General features: G+C 42.6%; 1 long non-coding RNA gene across 1 annotated transcript; it reads right to left on the bottom strand.

The window, feature by feature from the left end:
* Nucleotides 1-1,416: 1,416 nt before the first annotated feature.
* Nucleotides 1,417-6,062, bottom strand: LOC128105591 (uncharacterized). The gene is made up of 2 exons (XR_008216383.1): nt 5,953-6,062; nt 1,417-2,213 (listed from the first exon to the last, which is right to left on the bottom strand). It is a non-coding gene; the product is annotated as an uncharacterized LOC128105591 (long non-coding RNA).
* Between the last annotated feature and the right edge of the window lie 481 nt (nt 6,063-6,543).

Here is a 6,543-nt window from a genome sequence, read left to right as displayed (position 1 = left end):
CCCTGGGGAGAAGACAGCTGCTTCTCACAATGGCATGTGCACAAGCTCAGGAAATGCAAATTCCGATTTTAGAGTGAGTCCTTACTGTGCTTTTCTGTTTTATTCCCTTCTCTGTTTATATGCCTCTCCCTTCCTCTTCTGTGCTCTTCGTTCTCTTGTCCAAAAGCAGATCCTTTGTGGATGACTGTGACCAGGTTCCCAGAAAAGGGAAGGTCCTGTATCATTTCTGCCTTAGCCTCTGTCCCTATATGTATCTGAAAAAACCCCATGGCTCATTTTCTCCTCCCTCTTGTCTTTGGTCAAATGTTCCCTCATCCCCAGGCTTACCTTGACTGCCCTACTTAAAACAGAACCCCCTCCCGGGTTCCTACCCTACTCTTTGGATAATGTTCCATTGCTTTTTAGTATCTGCATCATTTAATGCACAACACTTTTCTGTAATGCCAGCTTTATGAGGACAAAGAATTCAGTTCTTTAGTCTGCTGTGGGATGTTCTGTATGGCAAATGTGTTGCTCTGATTGGTTGGTAAATAAAACACTGATTGGCCAGTAATCAGGCAGGAGGAAGTATAGGTGGGACAAGGAGGAGAAGAATTCTGGGAAGTGGAAGGCTGAGTCAGAGACACTGCCAGCCGCCATGATGAGAAACAGCATGTGAAGATGCCGGTAAGCCACGAGCCACGTGGCAAGGTATAGATTTATAGAAATGGATTAATTTAAGCTATAAGAACTGTTAGCAAGAAGCCTACCATGGCCATACAGTTTGTAAGCAATATAAGTCTCTGTGTTTACTTGGTTGGGTCTGAGCAGCTGTGGGACTGGCGGGTGAGAGAGATTTGTCCTGACTGTGGGCCAGGCAGGAAAACTCTAGCTACATTAATCTCTTACGCACCAATAACATTTAGTGGATATTCAATCGATACATATTTGTTGATAGGAGCTCACTAAATTTAGTTCAAATAAATTTTGACCACAGAGATTATCCTTTGGTTAGCCACCTAAACCTAAATGTCCTAACTCAAAGGATTGTCAAAAAGCATGAATTATCATCATCATTTTCATCAGAACACTAACTTTAGTTTAATAATAGCAAAAGAGAATGCATAGAAATGAGTCAACTACTAGGAAGGTCCCTTGGGAAAGGATGGCTGAGGTTAGCAAAGCAGGAATCTGTGGGCTTGTTATCTCAATTACATCTGCACCACAAAACTTTCCAAGAGGAACATTGTCTTACTGTGGAGTGTCTGAAACACCTCCCATCGCTTTCCCTAATGCCCAGATCATACTTTTTATCACCCATTTTGCACCAGAGAACAGAGTTACTCCCTGTACCTAATAAAAACTGAAGATATAAATCAGATGTGGGTTCCACAGATGTAAGAGGGCCATGACATCTACCATGAAGACACCTGGAAACCTTGTTTAAAATAGATTTTAATGGGCCCCAGAGAACCAGGTTCATGGAGCGTGACAGCACCAATGTGGATGCTAGAAGTAACTATCCCTTACGTTAAAATTCATAACAGTTTATGAGCAAAGAGGCATCATCTTAGCTTTACTATTACAACTTCTGTAGCCGTTGTTGTGGCTCAGAGAAAACAGTATTCTTCTTCAGCAACACTCCCTAAACAAGGCTCTAAACAGAGATGACACGTTCAGAAAAGCAGACAGAATTTTCTCGGAGATTGATAACTCCTCTGTATCAGTCATCTTCCTATTACTGTAACAAAATACCTGACACAACCAATATATAAAGAAAAATGGCTTTTTTGGGGCCCTTGCTTATGAAAGTTTCAGTCTAAGACGAGGCAGTCAGCTTCATTCCTTTGGACATTTGTCATAGATAAAAGATCAAGGCAGATGCGGTAACAGGCAAATGTATGAGCCTGGAGGCAGAGACCAACTTCAAGGGCATGCTAGTGATGACCTAAAGAACGTTCACTGGGGTATTTATTGTCTTCCAACAACATTACCCAGGGAGCCCAAGCCTTTAACAAGGGAGCCCCCAGAGGACCTCTGCATCCAGACTACAGGATCAGCTCTGGTTCCACCTTGCATAGAGAGACTGGAAATGCGATTTTGAAGACCACGTCTTGCTGTTCATACATGGCCTGTGTGACCACCAGTACAGACTTGTATGCAAAAGCCTGAGGGTAGAAATGCATTCAGTGTGTTCCACAGACCTAAAAGAAATAAGTGCAGATGTATGGAGTCTAAAAAAGAAAAAAAAATCAGGGTGGGTGACAGTGAGATAATTAATAAAGCAGAGATCATATAGATCTTCATAGACCATGTAAGAATTAAATTAGAATAATTTGCTCTATAGTAAATACACAATTATTTTAAGTGCCTTGAGAAGGGTTTCATCTGGTAGAAGTAGTAGCAAATATATACATAGTATACACATAGAAAGCAGTGACATGAATGACTAACATTTGATGGCTTGTGTATGTGTGTGTTGGGGGCATCAATTTTCTTTAAGAATATAGCCCAGGTAGATGCTCCAGGATCCAGGACATGCTCCCATACTTATGAGTTTATGGGTTGCACAAATTGAACTTCTTGGATTTTAAAATTGTAGAGTCAACCAAAAGAGAGAAGACATGAATTGAGGATAGGGTGGGAGTGGTCTTCAAGGAGTGGGAGGTGAATATGACAAAAATGCATTGTATGTATATATGACATTATCAAAATTAATAAAAGCACTAAATATATAAAATACAGAAAATGGCATTACATAGGAAGAGGTAATTCTATCAAATTTGCAATATGACACTTGGAAGTTCCTTCAGCCTTGTATTAGTTATCTATACTGCATATAAAAATAATCTCCAATCATAGGAACTCACAACGCTATATCTCTTGTGCACTCACTTCTGTGGACTGAGTACCAGGTGCAAACAGGGCTGTGATGGCTAAGGGTCACTGCTGAGGTTTCAGGCACTTTTAAAATGTGGTTGCAGTCATCTGAAGTTCATGGGACATGGTTCCAATCTATAGGCAAGACTTCTCAGTTGTCCCCAGGTTTGGGCAAAGTCTTCAAAACTGTAACATCCCTACTTCTCCTCTCCCAAGGCTGTGTGGACACGACAGCTGTTTTCCTCCAGAGTGAGTGAGTACAGATGCAGAGGACAGGCAAGTGAGTGAGAGTGTGACATCAGCCGAGGCTTTAATAACTCCATCCTACGCTCAGCATCTCCTCTGTCTATCACAGAGACCAGGCCGGAGACAACAATGCGGCAGTGAGACCACAGGCATATGGGAAAGTGGGCCACCTTCTGCTACAATCTTACACGTCAGTTACCCTGCCTCTATTTTATGCCTGCATGAGGGATACCCTAGGCGCTCTCTCTCTCTCTCTCTCTCTCTCTCTCTCTCTCTCTCTCTCTCTCTCTCTCTCTCTCTCTCTCTCTCTCTCTGTGTGTGCGCGCACGCGTAGCTAAATCCTTTGTTCAAGGAGAAAAATGGATTAAGAAATGGAATAAATGGAGAGGTGACCTTAGGGCAAGATCCCACCCAGCTAAGTTTCCAACTTGTGGAAAGGAATTAAAGAAAAGCTTGGAGCTAGGAGTGGTGGAGCAGGTCTTTAAATCCGGCGCTTGAGAGGATCATGCCTTTGATCCCAGCATATGGGAGGCTCACGCCTTTAATTCTAGCTCTAGGGAGGTGGAGACAGGATCGCCTCCATTCAGGCTGAGGATTTGTAGGGACAGGATGTCCTATTCAGTCTGAGAGTTCATAGAGATAAGAAGTGACTGTGGCCGCTCCTTTGCTTCTCTGATCTTTCATTCAGCTTTACCCCTAGTATCTGACTCCAGGCTTTTATTAATAAGACTAATTAGGATGACTTCATGAGTGTTTAACATTTCTAGGACATAATCATCTCCTTAATGCTTCCTCAACCCTTATTATATTCAAATTCTTATTTACTGTGTTCTTATTCTCTGGAATCTTCTCCACTTTCTTCAGTTATTAATCTTTTTTTGTTGTTTTCTTTTGGTCTTTAGAGACAGAGTTTCTCTATGTAGTCTTGGCTGTCCTGGGACTCACTCTGTAGACTAGGCTGTCCTTGAACTCATAGAGATCCACCTGCCTCTGCCTCCTGAGTGCTGGGATTGAAGGTGTATGCCACGAGCACCTGGCTTTACTTCAATCTTAAGTGGCTTTTCTATGAAGTTGTCTGTTTTTGCTGTTACTTAATAAGCACCAGTATTTATAATGATTAACCATTCTCTGGGCTTTATAAACATTTTGCAAATTTCAACTTTTCTCATGATAATAAGTCTCTACAGTAGTTAGCATCAGCATTTCCATTTGAAGATGAGAAAATGAAAATCTTGCTCAAGGTTGTGTGTCCAGTCACAAGTGTTTGAGATTGGAATCTGTGGACTTGACACCAGTCTTTGTCACACCATCAATCAGTTTCTCATTGTCACTTTCCATACCTCATGGAGCCCTATGCCTTCTCAAGGGACACATTATACTTTGCAATTAGTGACCACTGAAATCACAAGACATGTGTGGACATCAAAACGAAACAAAACAAAACAAGATGGCGAAATAGTTTGAATCTGCCACTGATACAGGGTAGATGTGGAGGCATGGTTGGAAGGAGGCGTGGTTCTTTATTTGATGATTCCATGATCTCAGGAATGTTGGGTTCCTTCACAGTCTTGGCACCACAGAATCTGCCATAATGAGACTACTGGCAAGAGAGTAATTTGTCCATCACCAGATCCTTACAGCAGCCTGTGAAGTGGTAACTATGAGCCTCACTTTTTATCACAGGAGGAAACTGTCTTTACAATGTTAAGGAGCCTTCTGAGCAATTCCTGAGCTGTGGTCCTCAGATCCCATGGCTGCCTTTCAACTGGGTGCTTTGGGGAATCCCCAATTCGTGCCTTGCTTCTGTCACAACTTTTATTTTGTGTCATGGTTTCTCTATCAGTCACACCTCTGTTGAGGGCCATGGGCTTTCTATGCTTGCACATAGCTTAGAGGAAAGGCTGACATTTGAGAATACATGTGAGTAGTTGGAGCCTCCATGTGTTGAATTGTTTTCCTCCTGTTTCATCTGTCACTCTATATTATGGGGAGCGCATCGCTCCTCTAGGGAATCCATTACCTAGAGTCTGTGTGAAAGATTACATTTTTTTTTCCCTGCTAGTTTATTGCTTTTTCAGATCCTCTTTTGTGTTGTAGCCTAAAGCTGCCCTGGCATTCACTATATAGTCCAAGCTGGGTTCGAACTTGTGCTCTTACATCTTTGTAGTTGTTGTTGTTGCTTGTTTGTTTTTTACTCTTTGAGGGCCTGCCACCCATCTCCCAGATACACATAGGGAGACTTATTCTTACTTATGAATTCCCAGCCTTATCTTGGCTGGTTTCTAGCCAGCTTTGCTAACTTAAATTATTCCATTTGCATTTAACTGTGTTTTGGCTCCGGGCTTTTTACCTTTCTTTATTCTATATATCTTTCTTCCCTTCTTTCTCTGTGGCTGGCTGAGTGGCTGTGTGGCTGTGTGGTTGGCCCCTGGCGTCCTCTTCTCCTTCTTTTCTTGCTCCTTGCTTTCTTCCTTAGATTTCTCCTATTTAGTCCCTCTGCCTGGCAGCCAAGACTATCTCTCTCTCCTGCCTAGCTATTGGCTGTTCAGCTCTTTATTAGATGAACGAGATGTTTTAGACAGGCACAGTAACACAGCTTTACAGAGTTAAACAAACGCAACATAAAAGAATGCAACACAGCTTTCCATCATTAAATAAATGTTCCACAGCATAAACAAATATAACACATCTTAAACTAATATTGCACAACACATCTTCATCTTTTACATGCTAGCCCAACACACAGGTGATTACTAACGCCAGGTGTCTTAATTACTTTTCCAGTGGCTTTAAGTAAACACAGTAACAAAACCAACTTAAGGGAAAAAGGGGGCTGTACTGGCTCACAGTTCAAGGGTTCAGTTCATCATGGATGGGGAAGTCAGGAGGCAGGAGCTTGAAGCAGCCGTCACATCAATCCAGTCAGGAACGGAGAGCAATGGTGTAGGCTCCTTTCCTCCATTCAGATAGTCCAGTATCTCAGCCAGGAAGAAAAAAAATGCCACCTACAAACAGCAGGTCTTCCCAGCTCAGTTAAATCAACCAAGATAATCCCCCCAGGCATGCCCACAAGCATACCTTCTGGGTGATTCTAGATTCCGTCAAGCTGACAGCACCGAACATCACACTATGACACCCCTTTTTCTCATTTTTGCTGTTATCTGTGTGAACTGGGTCTCCACGGTCACTGCAATTGTCCTTAGCATCTTATATTGGTAACATCCCAGTTGGATGATATAAAGTCTGAACAAGAAAGCGTTTCATGTGACTCTCTAGGGAAGTGACATTCCAGTTTCCTGGCTGATGAGAAGGGAAGGAAAAGCTGCATGGTGGGCACCAGAAGTGGGCAGGGGGTGCCAACCTCCAAAAGTGGCTCTGTGCAGTTTCTCAGCCACATTGAAAGGCAGCAAGACAGGAGGCCAGAAATGCAGGCCCACC

The sequence above is a fragment of the Peromyscus californicus genome, unplaced genomic scaffold, assembly GCF_007827085.1.
Source record: "Peromyscus californicus insignis strain IS unplaced genomic scaffold, ASM782708v3 Scaffold_9__1_contigs__length_137607984, whole genome shotgun sequence".
In the NCBI taxonomy this organism is placed as follows: Eukaryota; Metazoa; Chordata; class Mammalia; order Rodentia; family Cricetidae; genus Peromyscus; species Peromyscus californicus.
Note: the sequence above shows the minus strand (reverse complement) of the source record. Positions and strands in the feature narration are given on the sequence as shown.